Here is a 27,886-nt window from a genome sequence, read left to right on the forward strand (position 1 = left end):
CAAGTTGTTGGCTGAGGCTTCTAAAGATCGGCCAATTTTCAATGTAAAGTCTGAAACTAGGCTGGAAAATCTGGCGAGACTTTAGAAACTCCTTCACAGGATGCCAGAGGCCCTCTCCCTACTCCCCGCTCCCACCCACCCGGACCCCTCCTCCTTTCTCCCTTTCTCCCAGGCAGAGGGATGTAGCCAGAGGCAAGGCTTCTTCCTGTGGAATGTAGGGCCAATTACAAGTGAGTCCTTAAAGCACTCTGGGCTCCTTTCGTCTGAGGCTGAGGCTTCAAATGAGGGCCCCTCTCCTACCATGATTCCAGTGATAACAATCTTACAATCCATTCTCTTTCCTCTATAAACACAACCCAATGACCTGCTTCCTTTTGTAACTGGTGCCAGACCCTGAGTTGATTTCATCTGCCACCCTTCCTAATCCCTAGCTTGACCTGGGTAACAAGCATTTAAATCCGGACGTTGGGGGCGCCTGGGTGGCTCAGTTGGTTAAGCGGCTGACTTCGGCTCAGGTCGTGATCTCCCAGGTTCGTGGGTTCAAGCCCCTCGTCGGTCTCTGTGCTGACAGCTCAGAGCCTGGAGCCTGCTTCTGATTCTGTGTCTCCCTCTCTCTCTCTGCCCCTCCCCGACTTGCACTCTGTCTCTCAAAAATGTATAAATGTTTAAAAAAATGTTTAAATACATCTGGGCCTTGACTGAAATTGTTTCTAGGTGCCACTGAGCAAAACAGCCCTTACATCCTGCTTGGGTTTGCCTATTTTTGCTCTGGAAAGTAACTGGGCCTTGGATGTGCTCTTAAGAAACAACTGTTCAGATGTGCCATCACTTCTCCTCCTAGAATGAAAGGCAAATAATTTTGTCTGATTTCCATTTCAACGGCCACCAGATATTTCAAATAGCTCTTTGTGGCCTAGGTGCCAATGGATTTAGCAAGGAGTTGCCCTCGGAGTACCAGTCAGCCACCTGAATTGTGCCCTCCAACTCTGCCCTCAAGCATGAGCAAACTTACAGACCAAGTCTTTGCCTATAGACAATTCACAGTCTCCCTCTGCCATTCACTCACCGTGTGACCTTGGACAAGTTGTGCAAACTGGAAGGGAACAGTGCAGAGGACCTGGTGGAAATGGGAATGTGCCCCGCTCGGAGGCAGAAAAGCATGGTGGAGCAGGGACTGTCCAACCGCTTGAGAGCCTCGTTTCCAATCTGACTCCAAACAGATTTGCCCACATCTCCTCCTATCTTCCCCGTTCCACACGGCCTAAGATGGTATCCTTCTTCTGCTAAAACAGGTCCCTAGGTCCAGTAAAATGTCTCAAACTGAGCCATCATTTACCTGAACATTGCCCAAGTATCTTCACAATCTGCTTCACGTCAGTTTAGCAATCTACATGTGTATGGGTACAAACATATGTATGCGTATGTGCGTGTATACGTGTGTATGTGTATAGTGGGTACGCATACACACACGTATATGAATATGTGTATGCAAAGCCCTTTCCTAATCACCAATTAAACAAATTCTAGAGCCTGCAAAAGGTTAAGAATACCTTTATTCTGCCTATGCCTTTATTCTAGGACTTTCAATACTTATAGATCCCACTTGTATTGCTTTCCAATACAATTACAGCAGAAGGTTATAGAGGTATTTACTTAGAAATACCATCACTCTGGAATCAGCAAAATAGCCCCTTTTGAACAGTCTTCCCTACCTCTTCATTTCTATGAGCATTTACGGTATACAACTAGCATGGTCAAATCAAAATTCGAGGTTCTGTGGTAGGCATTTGTCTCAATGAGGTTCTACTACAATGTGGTCATTATTGCCATCCTGCCATTAAATAGAATTGTACATGCAATACGTACAGAATGCGTATGTACTGGAAGGAGACAGAATGAGGCACGGAAATTTAAAGCCAGGTTTTGTAAAATATAAGGAATTTAATCTGAAGGACAAGAGCGTGAAAGAGAGGGCGATTAGGCTGAAGGAATGTTTTAAGCACCTATACCAGGATAGAAATTAAAAACAGGTTGGGATATCTTCTAGAATGTAGACACACTCAAATTCTGAATACTATCGTAAGGTACTCCACTCCTCTTATTTGTATTCAGTAATTGAATTATGTAATAATTGACCTATGGCTTTCAACAGTGATTGGTGAGCCTTTATTATGGTAATGATGGCTCACTCATAGAGGAAGTTTGTTAGGCCTCTGGTCCAGAGCTCACCGAGATCCCAGTCAAGAAAAGTTTCCACGGTGCTCATCTACGGGACTACATCCTGAGACAGACAGACAGACAGACAGACAGAGAGATGAGGAAACACAAGTATCAAAGTTTCATTAGTAAAAGAAATACACAGCCTCTAACTGCATTGACCGATGGCCTTAAGAAGTTTTCATTTCGGTGCGTGAAGAATACTCCCTTATGATTGCCCACCAGTTTTCTGTGACCAAGTTGTCTTCACTTCCCAGCCTCACCCCGAGACCTCAACAAGCCCCTGGGCTGTCAAAAGACGAAAACAAATCGCAAGAAAAAGGCACAGCTAGCTCACTTGTTGGAAGTCTCCTTAGCCAATCATCAAAGCCAAGCCCAGCTTCGGGTGGTGATATTAACATAAGGATTGCTATGACGCACAGGCCCTGTACCAGTGCTGTGCACATATTCTCCTGTTTCATCCTCCTAGCAACCCTCTGAAATGGTCGTTACTCATCCCATTTTACGAGTTAGGAAACTGGAACGCTGAGATGAAGAGACCGCAGGCACATTAATGGACAGGAATCTTCCTGGAAGAAAATTATAAGTCATTTATATGGAAACACGTAAGCGTCAAAGCTCGCATCTGCCACTCACTCAAAAGCCCAACCCACGTGCGCCATAAACTACAACCCAAGAAAATTCACCTGAAAGTACAACAGAGTTGCACTGTCCACTGATCATGTCAAATTCGGACAGGCACATATCAAAGTCAAAATTTTGTTCACGCCTAAATGGGGTGCTTTCTGGTATTTCTGGTTTACTCTCAAAACATTCCCCTGCCTCTCTATTGTACATTCGTCTATTGTCAAATATGAACCAGACGTTCTAGACAGAAATATTTCCCATTTGTCTACCAAGATGACATTATCACAGCACTAAATAGTTTGCTCTTGTAAACATGTCATTTGCCTTAATCTCAAAGCTTCCCCTTCCCCGAGACATTTGACTCCACATCACCTATCGCTTTGGAAAGCTAGTTTCTGGTGATTCTGGCAATGCCCAAACCAATGTAACAATCCACTGCAGCATCGGGTTATTTGTCATAGAGTCATTACATTTGTTACCTGAACAGTCCCTCTTTGTGAGCAGAAGAACATTCCTCTCTCATGTCAACAGCTCACAAATTTTACTGGGAAATATGTGGATTTCCCTTATAGACTATCAAGTGTCCAGAAGATAGAGAACAATCAGAATATAATCAAAGAAAAGTTATCTCCAACAGCAAAAATGTGGATTCCTCTCTGCACAACCCAAAGCCTTATTCAGAGCTGAATACTGTGCGTTACCCAGAGTCCTGACAAGTTCGGTCACCTAGTTTTTGAGCCCCCAGCGGATTAAAAGCAGCAAGTTAGAGAAGGATGGTGTGTACTAATAGACTGTTATTCTGGCAAGAATTCTAGAAAACCCCACAAACACTTTATTTGAAGAAGCCAAACCTATTAAGATCTAGATATGTGTTCATCGTTATTAAAGGCCAAAGGCTGTAGGGCACCTGTGTAACTCAGTTGGTTAAGCGTCCGACTCTTGATTACGGTTCAGGTCATGATCTCACAGTTCGTGGGTTCAAGCCCCACATCGGGTCTTGCACTGACAGCATGGAGCCTGCTTAAGATTCTCTCCCTCCCTCCCTCCCTCCCTCCCTCTCTTTCTCTCTCTCTCTCTCTCTGTCCCTCCCCTGTTTCTATCCTTGCTTGCGCTTTCTCTCTCTTTCTCAAAAATGAATAAACTTAAAAAAAATTACAAAGACCAAAGGCTGAGAAGAACAAAGTAAAAATGTAGAAGACTATACATAGATCTGATTTCATGATTGCTGACCACAGGCTTTGTTGGGTATGAGTGCTGTATGTCTCTGTATGTTTTGTTTCGTTACATGCCAACATCAGTGTTTCATCACTCTGCTACACGATACCCTTAAAGCCTATATTCAGGGGTGCTTGGCTGGCTTAGTCAGTGGAGTATGGGACTCTTCATCATGGGGTTGTGAGTTCAAGCCCCCACATTGGTTGTAGGGATTACTTAAAAGTAAAATCTGTAAAAAAAAAAAAAAAAAAAAAAAAAAAAAGCTTATATTTAAAAATTGAAGTTTGGGCCATTTTAACAATCCATTTTAGGCCAATAAATAAATAAATAAATAAGAAACAGAGTGAAAAAGATAAAATAACAGGAATTGTCTCCATTTTCCTCTTTAAATTCCTTTGCATACTCCTTAAAACTATAAAAGTTTACAGAGCTCTTACAGTGTAAATATGGCGAGTGCATTGCAAGGACTAGACTACTTCATTTTAACCTGTGTATCAACCCTGTGAGATAGAGATTATCACCCCCACTCTGTGGATGAGAAAACTGAGGCTTGTACAGAGCCTCAGTCGCATCAGAGATTCGAACTCAGGTTGGTCTGACTGCAGACTCGAGAAACCTTAATCTCCACCCTACACGAGACACGATATCCTGCCCTCAAACCAACTCAAGTATGTCCCGGAGAAACTACACGTCTTTCAAATGGACTTCACCTCCAAACAGGCGGTCGGAATGGTTGTATGCCGACACACAGATGAGTGTGACGCTTTGTGACTGAACTTTAGTGACCGGCTTCAGGTGACGAGCCAGGCAGAGCAACTGAACACAAATCTCATTTCTGATGTAAATGGAACGCAGATTTAAATTTCCTCCACGCAACAAAGGCACGGAGTGTAGTAACACTTTCTGAAAGAGTTTACACCATGCTGATAATCAATGCTTAATGAGCTTCTTTTCTCCAGACTCAGGACCTTTATGTTACTGTCATCCTGTTAACCATCTCATGTTTCCCTACTTGAATAGCTCTGGCCTCTTACAAAGGCCCATCACGATGTAAAAGTGGCAGTATAATTAATTTTTTCAGGAAAAGCCGAGTTGCTTGCTCTCAAACATCCTGCAGTTCTGGAAATGTCAAAATGTCAGACCAAGCAGGCGGAAATAAACTCTACATCCCCACACGCAATCCCTTCCTGTAGGGAAAGAAGAGAAAGCAGACAAGCACGGGACCACTCCACAAAAGTGACTCAATGTTTTTCTTATCCGATAAACGTGTCATTATCAGTACGTGGAAATCTATTTGGAGTTAAAACGTAACGCCCTGGTGCTGTCTGTGAGATCCTACCACATCTCCAAAAACCGGCATATACGTATGCGTGAGGACACGATACACAACTCCCACGCTCCCTTTTGGACTGTTTTGACTAATAACATTAGTTTTTAATTTCCTCATTGCAAAATACACGTACACTACACAATGTCTAGCACATACTATGAACTCAATAAATAATTATGGGATGATTCTAGAAAAATAAGAAAATACAGATGAAAAAAATAACTTCCCCCATAATCCCACCATATAGAGAGAACCACGGTTTTCTGTGTAAGGATTTCGGCCTTATTTCTATGCATCTTAGATTCACTTTTTCTAAAAACGGGACCACACTTTCTGTACTATTTTGTCACTTAACAGTAAGTTGTCAGCATTTTACACTGTCATTATAAATTCTTTTACAACACCATTTTAAGAGCCGGACAGTATTCCAATCATATAGATGTCTCATCACTGAATCAATCCTTTAATGTTACACACTCGGTTATTTCCAGTTTTTCACTTTCATAATGTCACAACAAATATCCTTATACTAATTCTTTATGCACCCATTTGGTCATTTCCTCAGGATACATTCCTGGGCGTGCAAAAAATGGAAACAACCCAAATGGGCATCAGCTGACGAGTCGATAAACACCACGTGGTCTGGCCGTACGACGGAATACTATTCAGCCATAAAAAGGAACAGGCAAATCCATAAAGACAGAAAGTAAAATAGTGGCTGCCAGGGACTGAGGGAGCCAGGGAATGGGGTGTGACCGCTAATGTGCATAGAGCTTCTCTTGAGGGCAATGAAAATATTCTAGAATCAGACAATAGTGATGACTGCACAACTATGTGAATATTCTAAAAACCACTGAATTGTGCACTTTAAAAGTCTGACTTTTATGGTACGTGAATTATATCTCAATAAAGCTACTGTTAAAAAAATCTGAGGCATGTTATTGTTTGGCCACAAGTTATGCAAAACTTTGAAGCTTTGGATGTAAAAATTATTTCCTAAAATGAACTAAAAATAATTTTGTTTCGAGAATGTTCTGAATGTTATGCAACACCCAGAGAGATCACCGAGAGAGTTTAGTTGGGAATCACCTGGAATGAGACTTCTTAACCTTGGCACAAAAAGGTTAATATCATGAACACCTGTGGCTTTATTATTTATATATTACAAAATCCAGAAAGGACAGAATGCCTTTTTGGAGAACACACACACACACACACACACTTTTTTAACATGGAAGTATACAACAGCTTTCAACAGTCAGTAAGTTACTATTGTGTCATTGTTTGAAATGCCAGATTTGGGGTCATGATAGAAATGGCCAAGGGACATCAGTTCCTGCCTCTGAGGGTCTTCTCAATTAAAACAAATTATATTATTTTTTGGTTTCCCTCTACTGCCCCTGAACTAAACACCACAAAATGCCATTGTACTTCCTGAGCAGAACTGAAAAGAGAAAAGAAAAGAAAAGAAAAGAAAAGAAAAGAAAAGAAAAGAAAAGAAAAGAAAAGACAAAACAACTAGGCAAACCATAAGAGACTCTTAAATAAAGAGAACAAACTGAGGGTTGCTGGAGGGGTACTGGGTGGAGGGATGGGCTAGATGGGTGATGGGCATTAAAGGGGGCACTTGTGATGAGCACTGGGGGTTATATGTAAGTGATGAATCACTAAATTCTACTCCTGAAACCATTATTACACCATATGTTAACTAACTTGGATTTAAATAAAATTTTTTAAAAAAATTTTAAAGAAGAACATATATCAATGAAAAAAGAAAAACAAAAAAAATAAAAATAAACTAAAAATTTAAATCTTTTAAATTCAAAAGCTCAACAACAACAACAACAAAAACTATAGCAAAGCCTTCAGCATATATCCTACTTTCCTCTTGACGCCCTCTTTATTTCAAATGCTGTCATGAACTCGTTTCTGCTCCTTCACTTCCCCTCTCTGGTAGGCTGCTCCCATTGGCGCCTCTTAAGTGGTTCAAGCAAAAAGACCCATCATTGCTCAGCAGTGAGGGCAAGTCTGAGCCACAAGTCAAATACCTTCCTGAGACCTTTAACCTTGCTGAATGGGGTGGGAGAGTGATGAAAGCCATTCTGCATACCAGGAAGGTCTAATGTCACAGCTTACAATCTGTCCAAACAGGATGCTTGAATTTTTTTTTTTTCACTAAATGGTGATCAGGGTGGCTCCAAAGCAGGTATCCGTATGGCGACACCCTCAAGCCTCCCCACACCAAAGGAGAGAGAAGGTCGGGCTGGAAAGAGGGAGATACTTGGTCTGGCAAACTACCTTCAAAAGCTGCCAACAGGAATCCTTGGGGAGAACTTTACAAACCTCAGACAGGAATAAATGAAGGTAAACAGACAGTGTCCACACAAGTGGCTCAGTCAGCGAAACCTCTGCCAGCCGGTTAGGTTAGTTTAAGCACAAGCCACAGTCATGAGACACCAGCCAAAAGCAACCAAAGATTTATATGCACCTTTAATTACTTTATTAGGTGCTAGCTCAAATATTTCTCAGGGCCCAGTCTCCCAGAGAGCCGTATCTTCTTAAGCTTCCAATCAAATTATCGTTTTCAAGTGTCTACCACTTCTCAATGGTTTGTAAAATCATTATGATACCTGTGAGGTATCTGGGGAAAGAGACTGCATTTTCCCATGAGGTTTAACCTGTTTAGCCCTTCAATATCACCTTTGCTCTATGTTTGTAAGGCCTCATCCAAAGTGCTTCATTTAAAAATAAAAAACAAACCAGCATTATATAATCAACCAATAAAGTGAGGAGAGGCAGGTTTCCAGCTCCTGGACGCAGTGGCATCTTGGAGGGAAGATATGTTACCCCACAGATGAGTTCACCTTCAGGTATCTTGAGAAACCACGAAGAACACCCACTATCTAACCATGCCAGGTGATGCGATGATCAAATTTTTGTTGTGGACGAAGTCCCTATGTACCCATTGTCCTTCTTCGGGGTATCTCCCTGAGAACACACTAGGTCTGATAAAAAGTCTTGACCTTTTAGTTTTACATTGCATGTTCATGGGGGAACATGGGTGGCTCAGTCAGTTAAGCATCCGGCTTCGGCTCAGGTCATGATCTCACGGTTCACGAGTTTGAGCCCTGCATTGGGTTCTACGCTGACAGCTCGAAGCCTGGAGCCTGCTTCGGATTCTGTGTCTCCCTCTCTTTCTGCTCCTCCCCCATTTGCAGTCTTTCTCTCTCTCTCTGTCTCTCTCTCTCTCTCTCAAAAATAAACTTAAAAAAATCTTTACAATGCATATTCATGGACCCCCCCCCCCAACCCTTGGAACTGCAAATATTTACCTCTAGAATTAGCTGAGACATCTTTTCCAAGGTGCATCCTCTTGTCTCCCAAGGAAATAGACATTTTCAACTGTTCTCTCTTTTACTTTTCCATATAAACGTTTTCCTCCATCAAAATGCATGAGATTCTTGCCAAACTCTGTAGTCATGCTTATGCCGCCTTACATGCATGTAACTCTGATAATGCATACCTAATATTAAATTTATGTGTTTTCTCTCTTCTGTATTTTGGTATGGAAGGGCCTTTTGTCGACCAAACTGTTTTAGTTCTCTGACAATGACAAGCTGTTAGCAGGGGAGTCGCTGTGTGTGAAAGCCATAGAAATATCTGAAGAGAAAGGGGACGTTGTACACCCAGGAACCAATTTAATACTTGATCTAGGGACCAAAAGCATCTATTGGTTGCTTACAGTTCATTCAATCAGTTGACCAACAAGCATTTTCCGAGCTCTGTGACCAGGCCCTACGCTAGGTGCTGAGGATACAAGTAAGACACGGTATGGGCCCTGGAAGTGTTCACAGTGTAGTGCAGGCATCCCCAGACCACTGGATCCCTATAGGTCTACTCCAGAAAACAGAGTCCAACTTCCATTCAAAGAAACTAACTTTTTACTGCAGCGAGGGTTGTGATGGGGACTGGCAGTGGGAACTTTGCAACCTCCTTGAGGTAGCCCATTCTCCCTACTTTGAACAGCTTAGACTGCTGGAAACTTCTTGCCTAGCTTGAGAAAGTTATGCCTATAGCTCTCCTCCATTAATCCCAGTTTGCCTTCTCCCACACCAAAGCACCACACACACATACACACACACACACACACACACACACACATGCACACACACACACACAACTAGTTTAATTCTACTTTGACCTCAGAAACCTTCATGTTTTTGATAACAGGCAGCATAGCCTCTGAAACTCTAATTTCCCAAGCTAAAAAGTTTCCATTCTTTCAACTTCTTCTCATAGGATGTGATTCTAAGTCGCCCTGATGTTCCTTATTAAAGAAATCTCAGGTAGCAGCAGACAGAGGTGTTATTTAGAGGGCCTGATGACAATTTACAAACCTAGTTTGATGGAGAAAAGGGGATGCATTAGACCCTCAGATAATAGGGTCCCAGTTTGCGGTCTTTGTGATCAAGTCTAAGCAGAATTAATAATTCATACCCTGCTAATGCACAGCAAATCATATAAGAGCCTCCAAACACATGCACACAGGCAGCTCGAAAGCATGAATAAAAGCAATCTACATACCCACCCCCAATCAATCAGGCCTCCTGATTACTAAAGAATTCCTCACTTATAAGAGAAATTTCTGTCCTTGCCAAGCTTCTGCACCCTTGGATTCATCAGTCTCTCCCAAAACTTTTCACTCTACATAAAGACTTCTAGTTCCAATGCATAAAGACTCAAAACCCACTGTCCCATGAATTTAGGGTGTGTACAAAGAATCATAGTGCTTCTCTAGTCCGACATGTTCGTAGATGGAGGAAAACAGTCCGAGAAAGGGAAATTGGTAAGTTACAGAGCCCTGACTAGAAGTCAAGTTTCGTTACTATTTTCTCTTTCCATCAAAATGCCTCTAAGTTAAAATGTTAAAGTCTGCAAGAAACATAATTCACTAATAGCGGTACCTTAGAAAGGATCCCTGGTGACCAGAGTTGTATTCTGTGAGTTTGTGTCTCCCCCACCCACCATCACCCCCACAGCTTTCCTATTTCCAGCTTTCTAAGAAGTTTTTTCGTTAATGTTTATTTATTCTGAAAGAGAGAAAGGGAGAATGTGAGCAAGGGAGGGGCAGAGAGAGAGAGAGAGAGAGAGAGAGAGAGAGAGAGAGAGAGAATCCTAAGCAGGCTCCATGCTGTCAGTGCAGAGCTCGACGTGAGGCTCAAACCCACAAACCGCGAGATCATGACCCGAGCCAAAGTCAAGAGTCGGACACTTAACCGACTGAGCCACCCAGGTGCCCCTCCTATTTCCAGCTTTTAACTCGAGTCTCATACTCCCGATCGCTTTCTTTGTGCACCTTTTAATGACTTTAATGATTAGGATGATATTGATGGTCTACTCGGTCCAAGTTTTTGCTTGCTTTACAAACTGATTTCCTAAGTGTTATCAAGTTAAAATTCTAGAAGATTCAACTTCCAGCACTCTCTCTGCCTATCAGTCTATTGTGGTATCCTGCTCCTAGCAGCAATCAGGGCAGGAAGGTTTTCCATCAGGTTTTGGCAGACTAGAAGAAAACTCATAGCCTGAACAAGGGAGGGATGAGGTAGTCTGTCTAAATATGCTCTTCAGGATGGTGCCGGAAGCCCTGAGGCAAGTAAAATCACTGGGTTCGTCTTTGGAAGCCTCACATCAATTTAGCCTCAAATAAACCTTGACAACCAAGGAGGAGTATCAGGCAACCACACTGGCCATTTATATCTCCGGATAGTTGTGCAAAGGACCAAGAGAGTTTCCTAATCCAGACACGGACACGCTAAGTTGTAGCCTCCCGCCTGTAACCAATGAGTATTCACAAGGACAGGTGGGTAATGGAGGATGAACATTCCCTCCCAGCATTTTTAATTAACTGGATGTTGGATTTATTGGTCAGCTCAGTGGGAAATCAGAACCTACTACTTGGGGGCTATTTTTATAGCCTTCTGGAGTTGGGTTGCCTTACTACAGACACCTGGCACCATTCCTAGAGGTGGTTAGATCTGTATTTTCCCCTTTTAAACAGCAACCAGTGAGTAGATTTGAGCATTCCAGGCATCTGGCTAGTAATCCGATATAATAAAGGTGCCCCTTTCCCTTCCTCCTTGGGTAATACAGCACATACACCAGCAGTTTCTCCCTGCACATTCAGCAGCAGGTCAGAGGCGAAGGGAGTGTGGTTAAAACACAAAATAAGCTCTGTAAAACCTTGGAAGCAAGGGGCTGTATCCATCATCAATACGTTTATAAGCTATAAAACCCGAATAAGTAGTCTCTGAATAAACAACAGTTAATCTTATCAACTCTCAAGTCCCCGAATCAGAGTTTCAGTTCATTTCCTCTTTGTCTGCCTTCAGATGAAGCACTGTGTAAGAAAAAGGAGAGTCTTCTGCCATTGGAGATCTTTTTTACAGCATACGTTAACAATTTCTGCGCAGATATCTGGGTGGCAAATTGTAACCCAATGCCTATTTTGCAATAAAACTACCACAGCATTAAATTGACATAATAGAGACGGAAATTCTATTCAGTTGAGTTTGGGTCATGCAGGCACTCACTTTAATGTGGGAGATGAATTAAGCTCATCCTTGGGAAATCCAAGGGTAATGACCGAAACACAATGTGATTGAGCTAATTATCAACCAGGTGTGCTTTAAGGAGTTGATGGTTCAATTTATTACTGCTAAGTGCACAAGCCTGTTTTGGGGAGGAGTTTACGAGAGCAGGTCAGACACTGCAACTTCTCAGAGGGCAAAAGACAGCGTTTCTGCAAATCTGGCATTATGTCCGGCCAACCTAAACCCTGCCCAAGCACCGAGACCAGCTCAAGAACCTGGAAACTCTTCCTGACTGCCCAAAGCCCCGGGGAGCTGACCGTTCCCCCGGGCTCCACTAGTGGTTACTATCTATAAGCAATTGGCATGCACCGCCTTTTAACAAGAGTAAACTTTTCCTTTGTATACGTCTGGTCTTCTCTGCCAAGTAAACTGCTCAAAGGCACACACATAGGGTTTTTATATCCTTTGTGATGTCTGACCCTGTTAAGTATTTACAGATTGACGTCTGCTAGATAAAAAGTAACGTTTTAAATGCTTACGCATTGCTGTACGGATATTTCTTAACATTTGTTTGTAAATGGGAGTTCTGTGTATGAAACATAAACCATTTAACGGCTCTGGTGATTATAATGAACATCAGTCTCATACAGCGTGGGACACAGGGCTGGGTGTGCGCTGACCTCACCATATCCCCAACCAACATCAGCACATTACTGAATGGAGCCCTACTTCTCTGAGGCCACACCTACCGTTTTACAGCCATCCCTTTTTCCTTCCTCCGCTGTCTCTTGCTGATCCGTCTACTCACACATCTCCTCTTTCTCCTCCTTGTTCCAGCACCTTGGGAGCCTGGCATGAACAGCCACTACCAACCAAATCCAGAGCAAGTCTCTTTCAGTTGTCAAGGTGTGTCTTCTTCAAACTGCTCGTCATCAGTCCACTTCAGTGACTTCTAATCCACTAGATGGTAAGATCCCAGAGAACAGGGACTAAGCGTGAACCATTACCTACATGAACACTACCTCCCACTCTCTGCCACCCAGAAGCCTAGTTCAAGAAATGTTCAACAGTTTGACTGCATTCTAGGATTCCAGGTTTCCCACCGGCCATCGGACATTCCATTTTCTAGGTGACTGTTAAAACAAGGGATTTGACTAGTGGTCTAGTGGTTATGAAGTTCCACTTAAACTAAAGCATGGAAGCAGGACACACACATGCCAATTGACCTATGGTAGCTGGTTCCAAGTACCCGAGCAGGCATCCTCCTAGCAGAGACTTCTTTGTTCTTCGGCACAGGGAAACTTCAATATCTGAACGTTAAATGTTGAATTTGCATTGAGAAGATAACAATCAATCAAATATGTATTGATTGCCTGGCACACACAGGGCGCGGTACATAAGATCTGTGAGGAAAAAAATGGATGTGTGTTCAATAAAGAAACACAATCCAGTGATGGTAGCAAGAAGGAGCAACTGTACACACTTTTTCTTAAGAGTCAGAGGCCATCCCGGGATGCCTGGGTGGCTCAGTCGGTGAAGTGTCCGATTTGGGCTCAGGTCACGATCTCGTGGTTCGTGGGTTCGAGCCCCACGTTGGGCTCTGTGCTGACAGCTCAGAGCCTGGAGCCTGCTTCGGATTCTGTCTCCCTCTCTCTCTGCCCCTGCCCCACTCACGCTCTGTCTCTCCGTCTCTCTCAAAAATAAATAAATATTTTTTAAAAATTTTTAAAAAGAGTCAGAGGCCATCCAGATAGACTAGCTTCAGCGCCTGAGGAAACAGATGTACATACCTCACTCCTTGCACAACATCTGGGGGGTTCAGCAAAAGAAAGGTACAAGATTTCATCTTCTTCGAACCTTTTTACCAACCTGTATCTGCCTGGTTAACTGAAAATAAATTTCCTGCTCAAATGCTCCTCCAACAAAATGACAAGGGTTGGGGGGGGGGGGCGGTGCGGGCAGGGACTGAGGTGAGGATATGAAATCTCACCTAGGACTGGTTTAAAGGTTCTCGAAGGAAACCACTTGATGAAACCTTCTGTCACGGAGATCCCACCGTTCAGCTCCACTCCATACTCTCTTGGCTACTTGGTGGCAGGGTCACCACCAGTGGGCAAAGCAGGCTTCCAAACAAGCTATGGCCAGAGTGACCGCCAATACTAATACCAAAAGGGCCAGCAAGCAAACCCCAGGGGGAATCTGGGAACTTGTTCACAAAGTAGGATTATGTTTTGTATTTTCCATATCTCTTTCTTTGGAAGACTATGTTGTTAAATTGCTCATAAAGAGGATCATATAGGTTTTCCAGGAGTTTCGGCTTGAATCAAAGGAATGACTATATTTCTAGTTAATCCAATAACATACCACTATAAAAATCCACCCCAAAAAAACCATTTCTATGATAGACGTATTTAAAGGCATCTGCTGAAATGCTACCTTTTAATTCAGAAATTATAAGTCAAATAATTCTAAGTTTTTGAAAGAAGTTATAAAAAATGCTCAGAATGCATTAACGTAAGTGAATTATTACACCAATTATTTATTTAATATTAAAGAGTTTTGTGTTTAATTTGCAAATATTCTCAATCACAAGCACCAATTTTTTTTATTTCACCAAAACAATCCAAATAATTTGCTCATTTCACACACACACACACACACACACAGACACACAATTTTTAATTTGTCTCTAGATATGTTTGAGTGAAGGTTATGTATCTGAAAAGGAAAACAAAAAGTAATTGTTTTTTTTCCCAGAAAACAAATTTGAGGAGTATGTTTTTAAGCCACTACCCCTAGAATGTAAAAAATGTCTTTCCTCACTGGAAATATAACTGGAAACTAGGAAAGTCCTTTGTTCTACTCAGTTACAAATTTCCAGGCTGTGTGACCTGAGCAAGTGACATAGACTGTGAGTCTCAGGTGTGTTAGAACTGTGCCTAGCAAAGAATACTATTGAACTTTACCTGGGGTTGAGCCAGAAGATACATGAAGTCCTTCCCATTTCTACAAATCATGTATGAAGATGCCATCTAAATGTAAGAACCTATTTTTAAATATCTTGCATTAACCCAGTATTGGAGCACTACCTAGTTCGTTAAGTAACAGAAACTACAGTGATATTTCAAATAAGCCTTTCTGACGAGGAAGAGAGTTACAAGGACATTTTAAGGGATGCCTGGGTGGCTCAGTCAGTTGAGCATCTGACTCTTGATTTCAGCTCAGGTCACAGTCCCAGGATCGTGGGATCGAGCCCCACGTTTGGCTCCACATTGGGCGTGGGGCCTGCTTGCGATTCTCTCTCCCTCTCTCTCTCTCTCCCTCTGTCCCTCTCCCCTGCTCACATGCACACACTCTCTCTCCCTTTCAAATAAAAAAAGGACATTCTAAGATACACCATTGCTGTTATTTTTCTTTCTTTCTTTTTCTATTTTTCCAACACTTTCCATAATGCGAATATATTACTTTTGTTCTCAGAAAAAATAATTGTCTCCATCTTGGCATGTGGGTTTAGAGATTTAAGATGGTACTAAAGGGCATTTTCTTTCCTTTTTTTTTTTTTCATCATAAGAATTATAAATCTGCTCTCGGGTCCTCGCTTCCAAGATGACCAAGAAAAGAAAGAGTAACAGTCGTGCCACAAAGGGCCACGGCCACGTGCAGCCTATGTACCTACTGTACCCACTGCGTGCCCAAGGACAAGGCCATTAGGAAGTTCGCTTTCTGGAGCACAGAAGAGGCTGCCGCCTACAGGGACATTTCTGAAGCAAGTATCTTCGAGGCCTATGTGCTTCCCAAGCTATATGTCCAACTACATTACTGCGTGAGCCGTGCCATTCACGGCAAACTAGTCCAGGATCACTCGCGTGAGGCACCGAAGGACCGAACACCCCCACCCCGATCTAGACCCGTGGGCGCCACCCCACGACCTCCACCAAAGCCCGTGTAAGGAGCTAAGTCCTTAAGGAATGAAGAAAAACTGTTCTCTGGGGGAAAAAAAATAATAAAATGGAGATTATACTTTAAAAAAAAAGGATTATCAATCTGCAGTATAGAAAATTCAGAATATACAATATAAAGAAAATACCCATGATTCCACCACCCAAATATAATCTCCATTAATATTCTAGCAATTTCCTTATAGTATTTTCTATATGTATATTATAGATCATCAACTGGGGTCAGATAGGTTGCTTCGTGTTTTGCTATTTTACATATGGATGACTTTGTGAGCATTTTTCACGGTCATTAAAAATCTTCGAAAACACCATTTTAAGAGGATTTTTTTAATGTTTATTTATTCATTTTGAAAGAGGGAGAGCAGGGGAGGGACAGAGAGGGGAGAGAGAGGATGCCAAATAGGCCCACGCTGTCAGCAGAGCCCCACGCCCAGCTTAAACTCAACAAACCGTGAGATCATGACCTGAGCTGAAACCAAGTCGGCCACTTAACCGACTGAGCCACCCAGGTGCCCCTGAAAACACCACTGTTAATGGTTTTATCATACTGTGCTCTATACAACCATTCCCAACGGCTCACTATTGTCAACAGTGTTGCACCGAACTTCCTTCTCGTGTACATCGTTTTGCGACAAGTCGCCGGCTGAGAAGGAAAGGGCAACGCTGCGGGCAGCCAACCGGGGGCTGACTCTCATCATTCCCACCCCTTCCCTCCTTACTTGCCTTTCCAGCGCTCAGTCCTCCTCCCCTTCACGGTCCTCAATCTGGCTCTGGATTCTGATTAGCCTTGACCCTGACACACTGAGCACATGTGACCGAGGAGAGAGGCAGACACACATAGGACTACGGCCGGAAGGGCAGGGAAGGCACCAAGGACCTGGTCCTCGGGCTACCTGCTCTCCGCCTGAAGACCTGAGTGGGCACCGGGCACTGGACAAGCAGCGACTGGCGTCCCTAGCCCGGCTTGGATGGCAAAGACAGCGCGGGATCTCCATCCACATAGCCCCTGAAGACGTTAGCAGCAGCTGTGTCCACACTGAGGTACAGCTGAAGTGTTTTGATCTGGTGCTATAACCTTAAAATAACCACTAACATCCTCATCTATAGCCAGCTTATGTTTTCTGATATATCTGACATGATTTTAATTGGTATTTAATGAGAGCTTAGTACCGGTCCTTGCTCACTCCTAAGTTTTCTTTTTTCTTTGACATCCCAGAGCCCTAGGTTTCTTACATCATTTCTTCCTCTGGTCACAGACTGTGTGACAATAAAGTGTGTCCCTGGAGCACATGCATCTTGTCAGTAAAAGAGTTTTTCAATAAAATGTGGTCTCCTTTCCAGAGCATTGCAAACTAATTGGGAAATAAAAAAGGAAAATACCTGAAAGGCTAGAGAATAATAAAACTAAATGCCGAGACCATTGTCAGGCCGGCAGTATGTGCTCTGAGAGGTCAGAAATGACAAAGAGGCCAGTTTGAGATGGAGAGGACGAGGCAGGGCTTAGCTGTGAAAACGCATAGTCCTTGGCCCCCCCCAGAGAGAGACAGGGAAGATGTTCCCAAGACTAAGAAAGTCACTGAGGGGGACATGTGCCAGCACCAATAATCACTCTAGCATATCTACCCCCACAGACTCAAATATTGGGGAGAAAGCAGGAGGCAGTTAAGGCAAAATATGCTGGCTAGGTCACTGGCTCAAGTCTAGCTAATCACGAGAGGCTTTAAGGACTGCATTACAGAGGTAAGACTCGGATACTTCAAAGAGAAACCTAAGCCCTTGATGAAGCAGCACTAAATAAGCAGCAATAAAAAAGAGAAACAAACAACACCAGGGCCCAGATTTGTATAAGAACAAAAATAAAAAAAAAAATAGCCTTTCCTGAAAGAAAGTTGACATCTAAGTGCAAACGGCCTCAAGGTTACCTTTCATTTGCTTTCTGGCCATTTGTACCTGACCTTATGCACACGGTAAAGAAAGTAAATTTACCACCCCATCTTCACCCCATGGGGTACCATCTGCCCCTTTCAGAAGACATCCCCCCCCCTCATCAAGCACCAATATTTTACATGTTTATCACCAGACACTTATTCTTCACACCATTTTGTTGTTGGTGTTGTTGGTGTTGTTTTAAAAACAAACATGGGTCGAAAAATCATGTAATCAAGAACCTCATTTCATAGAAAACTGGGAAACCCGGAAAGAGTACATCTTCTGAGATTTGCCAACATGTTTTGCACATTCTGGGGGAAAACATTCGTAAGAATTGTGTGTTCTCTTCCATAAATCACTCCAACAGAATTCTTTCTGTATTATTCTATCTCTATCTAAATGGAGATCGGAGACCCACTGGCTATCTCCCATTGAAATAACCTACAGGTTCCAATGGAGTTATCTGCAGGCAAATGATCAAGCTATTAACACTTGCCAGACCAGTGAGACTGTAAAGTTAACTGTGGATGAGGTGAACGGAGCTTTGAAGTCCACGGTTTTCTTTCAAGTTATTCAGATCCCCATGTAAGAATACTCATCCCAGGGAGATCACACCTTCAGGTTATCAGACGAAAAACCTCTTGTCAGCACCAACCAGCCTAAGACATCTTAAAAGAAAATGCATATCAAACCCATTCTCGAAGACTCTCTGCTCTTTGGCTTTGTAGAAATGCCAATCCAATGCTGTATGAATGTTTTCATTTAGCGGAGATTTGGGGTAAAAAAAAAAAAAAAAACCAACAACAACAAAAAGGGACTTGACCAGTTCTGAAGATCAGTGTGCTTCCCATCGAGATAGAAATAAGGTGATACAAGAAAAGATGAAGGAAAATATTTAAAATAAGAGGGAGGAAAACACGGGAGAGGGGAGACAAAAAGGACAAAAAATAGGTAAAGAACAGAAATTGCTGGTACTAAACTCACCTTTTTTTTCTTTCTTTTAAAAAATGTATTTTAGAGACACAGACTGCATGCACACAAGCAGGGGAGTGGGGCAGAGGTAGAGAGAGAATCTTAAGCAGGCTCTACACTCAGCGTGGAACCCGACGTGGGGCTTGATCCCACGACCCTGTGATCATGGCCTGAGCCCACATCAAGAGCCAGACGTTCAACCCACTGAGCCACCCAGGTGCCCCAAATTCACCTTCTTGATTGTATTGTCCCCCATTATCCTTAACACGCAATATACATGAAAACAGGAGAAAGTTAATTCCACAGAAACAGATACACATGTTAAGCAGAACTGAAGTTGCAAAAAGCAAGATCGTATGTTAACATATGTAACAATTCCACTTTCTTCAAACTGAGATTGTCTTCAAACATTCTGAACATTCTCAGTGAAACCAGATATGTTATTTACCCCTGAAGAGTGCTGATTTCCCTCAATATCACAAACAAAACAGATCCATCTAGTTTTCTGAGGTCAGCAGTGCCCTTTTATTAAGTGGAATTAAGAAAACAATAGTGACTCCAGGACCAAGAACGAAGTTTGCATCCAACGTGCCTTGTGAACTGGTACACGGCATGTAAAATTAAACAATGGATATTGGGAAAGCTACTAGTAATTTTGATAGAAGAAGAAAATTGAACTAGATTGAATATCTAGAGAGAGTCATGGGTTAGTGCAAATTACTTGTAATGGATACATTTTTACAATATACAGAGGTCTGACAGCTTCAACTTTCATACATCTGAGCAATATCTAAATATCTCTTAGAACAGATTTTGATTTAACAAGATAATACCTGATATCCAGGTTCCTCCAGTATCCATCAAGCCACCCAATCTTACCCATTAGCAACCCATCTCTCATCTGTCCCTCGTCACCTCCAGGAGCCGGCCATTCAAGACTTTATTAAGTGCCTGCTACCTACAAGGCACTTTTTCATCTCCCTTTGCAAAAGGTACCTGGCGCTCCAGAATCCGGGATGCTGACCTTTTTTTTGTCTTTTGAAGAGTTGCATCACCTTTGATTTGTGAAGTTCATTAACATAGCCTTGATCTAAAGTTGTTCGCGTGGTACAGTTACATCTATGTGTTTTGAATTAATGTGACTTAAAATTAATTTAATTAAATTTAGAATGAAAATCAATTTTGCTCTCAAGATGTTTGGGTTTGTCTTTTCCTCACAATTTCAGAATGCCCTTGATAAAACTGGCGATACACAGGGGCTCTGAAGACTGTCTTCAATGTTAAAATGAGTTGTAAAGAAAAATTTAGAAAATGCAAAAAAGGAGACCAGATGCAAAACTAACTGATCTTCTTGCACTGAAAAATAGCCAATGTTGACGTCTTGGTATGAGACTTTCCAGGACTTTTTTACATACAGGTTTAGATGTATTTATTTTCGCTCAGTTACAGCATACTATATAGACACAGCTGTGTATCCTGTAGAAACTACAAACTATAATGGCTTTGTAACATTCTCTTGAATGGACATATCACAGTTTATGTAACCATTCACTCCTCTATTATTAAATATTTTGTTGTTTCCAGTTTTTTGTTGTCAGAAAACACCTCTGTGCATAAGGCTTTCTCTTTCTGTGTTCGGGATGGCTTTCATAGAAGAAAGTCCCAGAAGTGGAATTATTGGCTCTAACCATGAATATTTTAAGGCCTTGGATAACACATATTGCCAAAATGCAGCTCCAAAAGGTTGTACCAGAGATGTACGAGAGGGTGTCCACTTGACTAAATCCTCACTGGTGATGGGTATCATTTTGTCATGTAGTCTTGTCCCAACCTGCACATTAAAAAATGTTACCTTGTCATTTTCATTAGATACTGGTGCCTGAACTTTAAGCCATTTTTTTAAATGGTCCTTTTGGAGAGAATGCTTTTTTCAGATTCCTGTTAAAGCAGACACGTACATCTAGTATCAGGTCCTAGCAGAGGCCAAAAGAAAATGAGAAGAGAAAAAAGACCCATTCTGAAGCTTTTAGGAACTTTTTAAGTTCCTTTTCTGTTCTTTTATTTCATGACTATAGATGCCAGGCACTACAGCTTTTCATCAGTTTTCCCCAAGGCTGTCACATGTAGAAATTGTACTCACTAGTTGTCTAAACATTGCCAAGGACCCACCTGTATCACTCACACGGTACTAGGCCCCGCAGATGTCACTGTGAACACAGAGCCCCTGGCCTGATCTAACAAGGCCTGAGCCTAGGGAGGAAGACACAAGGGCTGTACAGAGTACGAGAACAGATAACAAGGGAACCTTAGCAAAGACTTGAAGGGTCTACACCAAGGCCTAGGAGTGCCTGGCTGGCTCAGTCAGTAGAGCATGCTACTCTTTTAAAAAAAAAAAAATTTTAATGTTTATTTATTATTGAGAGACAGAGAGAGAGAGAGAGACAGAGCATGAGCATGGGAGAGGCAGAGAGAGGAGGAGACACAGAATCCGAAGCAGGTTCCAGGCTCCGAGCTGTCAGCACAGAGCCCAACGCGGGGCTCGAACTCACAAACCACGAGATCATGACCTGAGCCGAAGTCGGATGCTTCGACTGAGCCACCCAGGCGCCCCTAGAGCATGCTACTCTTAATCTCAGGGTCACGAGTTCAAGCTCCACATGGGGCAAGGAGCCTACTGAAAAAATAAATAAATCAAACAACCTGAGGCCTAAAGCAAAAGTTAATCTCCTCGGTTCTTTCCTTCAACCATTTCTCATGTGACATCATTTTCCCATCCATCCTGGTCACTATCTTCTGGATACACTCAACTTTGTCAACGTTCATAAAATGTGGCGACTACGCTTGAACATAATACTCCAGATGTGGTCTGATCAGCACACATGCTTCTAATACAGCCTAAAATTGTTTTGCTTTTTAAAAAAAAATAAGCTGCACCACATTGTTGGCTCATATTAAACTTGTGATCAACTAAATCCCCAAGAACTTTTTACATAAACTGCTGCCAAGTCACATCTCTCATATCCTGTACATATGCCATTTTTAAACCTAAATTCAAGACTTTACATCTATCACTGTTAAATTTCATCTTGTAGGTCTTGACCTAGAGTTCCTACAAGTTGAGGTCATTTTAAATCTGGATTCTGTCATCCTATATACTGAACTACGCCACCCAGCTCTATATTACCTGCAAAGTGGAAAGCCTGTCTTTGTGATCAATTATGATCAAGACTCTGCTCCTTAGGTCAGGGGCCAGGACCTGGACACCTTTGTTTTCCTTACAGTGCTAAGTACAGTGCCTTTTACATAGTAGATGCTCAGTAGCTGTTAAGTGAACGAATGCCCAGACAGAGCCAAAGACAGTTCCGTGGCCCTTAACTGAAAACATCTTCCTCCAGGTTGACACTCAATCGGTTGTTCAAGCAGCTGTGAATTTGCCTAATTACTAGTTATGCAGTCAAATTTCACAATCTTATGCACAAGGATATTACAGAAGACTCTCAAATGTTTTGCTAAAAACCAGACATCCTGTATTTATATTTGACATTCTGGCACAGTTGTTCTGATGCAGCCGTGACAGAAACAGAGGCTGTTTATCATTCACCTCCCAGACACTCTTTCCTCAATCCTTACCCAGAGTACAGGGGACTTTTGCTTTCTAGTTTCTTCAGTATGAACATATGAAGATGTGTTCCTTTATTGCATTATATTCCTCACCTTTCAGAAGTAAATGTTTAAAAATAATTCTACATTAAAAACTGCATTGAGAACGTGAAAATTCTATACATTTATAATCATAGAAAACAGATGCATTTTTAAGTTTGTTAGATTCTGAAAGAGAATAAACCCTGAAAGAGCCAACCAGTCCTATTCCCTCAAAACGTGATACTGGCGTTTCACCCTTTTGAAAATAGCAGAAACATATTACTTTTCCATAGTACATTATATGGAACATTAATGAGACAGTGGATGGTCACTGAGTCAAAGATTCCCAGTGGAGCCTGTATCTGGGACGCTGGGACCATACTGCGATCCAAATATCCTTCCCTACTCCATTCCTGTCCCTTGAAAGTTTGCAATCAGAGATTTTAAGCAATACACTATTCAAGAAATGAAAGATTCTCAGAGAAAGAGCAGATAGTGTGCCCAGAATGATTAATGGCCTTTCAAAGATGAGCAAGTGTGGAGAACACATGATTGCTGGTGATGTGGGCGTTGTCTGCCAGATGGTGCCTGACCCCCAGCCCATCCCCCCAGCCCATCCCTCAGCCCTTTGCTGAGCATCACCCCATGCATGACACCCATTCCATCCTTGACCCCCATTCCCACCTCAGCCCCAATCTCTACCCTCAAGGCGGGGGGATGAAGTGAAGCTGAGGGATGGGGTGAGGCTGTCTGTTTTGCACATTACTTGGTAACTTAAAACAAAGTCACTGAACGTTTTATTAGTCTGCTTTGGAGGCTGTTGCAAAAGCCCCGCCGCCCCCACCACCGTGTTAAAATGGTCTCACCATAAAGTTCCCAGCATCAAAAGACGTGAACAAAGCAAAGCATGTCCAAATGCCATCTAACCACTTATGTGATAGCATGAAGAAAGTATCTAGGAATTAGAAGACTTGAGCAGGAGTTCCAACTTCCACTAAATGGCTGACCTTAAGAAATTCTATTTCTAATCTGAGCCCGTCTTCCTTGCAACTGGAAAGTTTAAATTAAATGATCTTCATAGCTGCTTCTCCAAGTCTGACTCTCAGACTACCTGGTACTGTTGCTGAACTATACATTTGTAGTTATCTTGCCTTTAAGCATCTCTGGGTCAAGGACCATGTCTCACACTTCCACACAATCTGAGCACATAGTAGGTACTTATGACCATTTTTCAGTTGAATTGACTTCCCATGTGCTAGACTGGTTGTAATTAGGCTTCTATTCATTGACTTTACTCAGAGGAGCATAGGACATCACAGGTTACCTTGACTGCTGGTCAGACTCTAACCAGCATCAGGGCCAAACTCTTTGCTTGTAGGGCATAAGAATTGCAGGGATGGCCCAAGAAAATACTGAGCCTTCCAGGGAATCTGATGCAGGTCGTCCGTGACCCACTATGACCAGATGGAGTGATGCTTCCAAGTGACCTTTTCAACCTCACCTCCTCCTCACTGCCCTTGACCTAACTGACGTGTGCTAATAAGTTAAAGGCGAAAAACGCTCTCTATAGTAACAGTCCAAGAAAGAAAACAGTGGCCTGGTGAGATACTGCTAATAATTTACATTTTATTTTTTTAATATTTTATATTTTAGAATAAAGTTTTTCCTAAAACAAAAGCATTTCAGTGATTTTTTTTTTCAAATTAGATTCTACCCCCATCGAGCTTTTCTTTATGCTAACCACTGTAGGGAACATGTCTTAAAAACTCAGAACTTTTTTGGGGGTGCCTGGGTGGCTCAGCCAGTTAAATGTCTGATTCTTGATTTCAGCTCAGGTCATGATCTCACGGTTCATGAGATCGAGCCCCTGCATCAGGCTCTGCACTGTCAGTGTGGAGCCTGCTTGAGATTCTCTTCTCCCTCTCTCTCTGCCCCTCCCCTGCTCTATCGCTTTCTCTCTCTCCCAAAATAAATAGAGTTAAAAAAAAAACTCGAAACCTTTAAAACATTTTTTCATATTTATTTATGAGAGAGAGAGAGAGAGAGAGAGAGAGAGAGACAAACAGATTGCGAACAGGGTAGGGGCAGAGAGAGGAAGAGGGAGACACAGAATCCGAAGCAGGCTCCAGGCTCTGAGCTGTCAGCACAGAGCCCGACGCGGGGCTCCAACCGTGAGATCATGACCTGAGCCAAAGCCGGACATACTGAGCCACCCAGACACCCCAAACCTTGGAACTTTTTAATCCTCATTTTGCCAATGTAAGAAATTCATTCTACAAATTTTAATGCAACCCCAAGTACATGGTAGGCACCACGGTAGCTGCGGACAAAGTACACATTTTACACATCTGTTCAACCAGATATAGGTTAAAATCCTGGAAGACACATCAGCCTTTTATCTTCTTTTCATGACAGTGATGAAAAACCCAGTTCTTCCTGTTAAAAAAAAAAAAAGGTATGTTCTAATTTCCTCATTAAGAAGATAATTCACTGAAGGCTAATCTGAATATGTTTATGCTGCCACCCTAGTGGAGTCCGATTGAAGAGCGGTGTCACTGCAATTCTGGGCTCCCATGCCTTACTAATAATTAGAAGAAATGGAAGTACTGAACAGATAACTGAAATTTCTCAGTGGGTCTATCCTTTCTTTTAGCCTCACTTCACAAGAATGGCATACATCTGAACTCTTGTCCTTTTGTACTTCTCCCATTGAAAATGATGGGAGCCATGGCAGATTTCTGCCTTTCAAAAGTGAAATGGTCACCAAAAATGCTAGCTGAGTAAAAACAGCCCAAGTAAAGCATTTGGTTTGGCACGTGGAGAATCCTCAATGAGATGTTAGTGCCTGGTGGTCCTGTTACCGGCCTTCAAAAAGACGCAGAGTTTCTCAATTCTGATTCTTAAATAGTATCAGGTTTAAAAGTTTTCACATCAGGCGAATCCGCCACACAGAAAAGAAAGCGGGCCCTCGCCAATGGGCATTCGGGCCTTCCCTAAAAATCTGTGGAAGTGGTTTTCAAACTCGTTGTCTCAACACATTGGTATGTCCAGATCAGCTGTGAATATGTTTTGCGTCAGCTGTTACTAATACTGAACTACCAACATTTGTAAGTAATTTTCTCTCAAAAAAAAAAAACACAACAGTGAGTTGAAAGTTGCTCCTATACTATAGAAATACCATTGCTAAATCACTCACATTCCAATAGGCTTTCCAGTCCAGGAGTCAAGAAAGGGGCGGGACTGCCCTTGGTGCCCTGGGAACTGCGCAGAAGCTTGGCGGGCCCCGCCTGTGGGAGGGACTCGCCTGGGAAGAGTGCACCCGGAGGAGTGACAAGCGCACAGCCAGGGATGCGAACGAAGCTCAACTCTGGGCAACCCGCAGCACGCAGTGTGTGAAAGTTATCAGGCTTAGCTCTCATAATGGCTGGGAGGTGCTCGTCCGTACGATAGCTTGAACTTCAATTTTCAAGACACGAGTTTGTCATGAGTTGGGCTTGGGGGATTTTGAGGGGGCTGGTTTTATGGGGGAGGGAGGGCATTATTCCAAAGCAATTACCTGTCTGATTTTCAACTCTCTCAGGCTGCAAGCGATATAACAGAAAGTGGGAAAGTGACACTACGTTGAAGTGAGAAGTTCGGTGTTTGCAGCCAGAGAAGGAACGTATTCTCTTTTAGACCTACTGAGTTTTGGTTGATGGTAGGAGATCTGAATGGAAAAAATACAACCGTACGTAACTTACCTGAGCTGGTTTCCCCGTGTAAAATGGGCTTAAGATTCTGCCTCGAAGAGTGTCGCAAGAATTGGAGATGACGTATATGAAGTACATGGCACAATGCCTGACTCTAAAAGACCATTTTAATTATCGTTAGTCCATTAGAAACACAGGACTAAGGCACGGGCAAGAAATCGGAACCGGAGAGTTCATTACACTGAGGTTGCAGTTGAAGCCATGCAAATGAATGAAGAGAGGAGAGTAGTGAAGACATCCCTTCGGGGAGAGAACAGTCACATTTGGATGAAAGAGAAAGATTTGCCATCAAAAAAGGAGAGAAGGAATTCTCAGGCCGGTAGGAGGGAAGTAGATATATGTAGTGTCACAAGCCAAGGGAAGAAAAATATTCAAGGGCAAGAAGGAAAAATAAGCACCAACGAATTCAGCAAAAAAAAAAAAAAAAAAAAAAAAAAAAAAAAAGTCAGTTGCTGGTAATCTGCAGGGGAGCAATTTTAGTAAAGAGGCAGTGGCAGAAGCCAGATTACAAGGTGTTTCGGAATGAGTGGTAAAGAAATGGAGCCAGCAGATGTAAACCACTCACTTGAGAAGAGAAAGTCAATAATATCTCAGTCTGACAGCTGGACGTGGGCCAGACGTGCAAGAACAGACTTTAGCCGTAAAGACTTAAATGTGGGATTTTAATATGGAATTTGTGATGGCTGCAGGTATAGAGGGGCCTCCCAAGGGAAAAACACATTCCTCCTAAAACTAAATATGGCTTTCATAAACTCAACAAAGAGAGGCCAACCTAGGTTGTTTCTTAAATCTCCATGGCTTCAAGATAATGCCACTCAATTCTAGGGCTGCGGAGAGGGAAAAAACAGAATGAAAAATTTAAGAATGTACAAAGATCGGTGAAGAGCCTTCTCTATTTGGTGGCCTCCCTACGGAGCTTTTGTTCTCGAAATTCCCAGACTCTCCAAGAGTCTTAAAGGAGCGTAACCCAATCAAGCCTCCTCAGGTTAAAAGGGGGGGGGGGAAAAAAAGCTTGCCTATTAACTCCAAACCAATCGCCTCCCCGCTTCCCTTGTATTACACAAAGTCCCTATTTTCAGTGAGTAAATAAATAACCCCCCAGAAGCAGAATAGTTTTCTGAAAAAGCTGGGAGGGTCCACAAAGCTGATTAGGGCTTGTTTATTTGAAAGTTTCAAATAAAAGGCATTTCAACTGGTCAGGAATGTTTGAGGACTATTAAAATGTGACAGGATTCACTAGGGTAAACATGTCCTGCCTCAGGCTTCTTGGAGCCTCTAATCCCTATAACAAGCAAGGTCCTAAATAAGAGAAGTAATAATACTAGCGACCATTATTGAGCAAGCGTGTACCATGTGCCCTTTACATGCATTGTCTCATTTAATCCTCACAAGAGCACTGGGAGGTTAGATATTATTAACCCCGGGGATACAGAGCTGCTGGGCTAACCCTGGCGCCAAAGGACCTCCCAGGTTTTGTTAGCATAAATGCCCTATACCTATACCCCGGCCATCAACTTGTATTTTCTTGTCCCAGCACTGCTCTGACTGCTTGGTTTTCAACCAGTTAAAAATAAGTAAACTTCCCTATATTTTGTCCCCACTCTCTATTATGTCACACAGGCCTTGGAAATAGATGCAAGTTCAAATCCTGGCTCT

At 42.5% G+C, this 27,886-nt stretch overlaps 1 protein-coding gene and 1 pseudogene across 1 annotated transcript in view; one reads left to right on the forward strand and one right to left on the reverse strand.

Annotated features, from left to right (window-relative positions):
* GPC3 (glypican 3) overlaps positions 1-27,886 on the reverse strand; it is a 422,120-nt gene that overhangs the window by 325,107 nt on the left and 69,127 nt on the right. The window lies entirely within an intron of this gene.
* Positions 15,586-15,928, forward strand: LOC102967451 (annotated as a pseudogene).

Source organism: Panthera tigris, chromosome X (assembly GCF_018350195.1).
Source record: "Panthera tigris isolate Pti1 chromosome X, P.tigris_Pti1_mat1.1, whole genome shotgun sequence".
Lineage (NCBI taxonomy): Eukaryota > Metazoa > Chordata > Mammalia > Carnivora > Felidae > Panthera > Panthera tigris.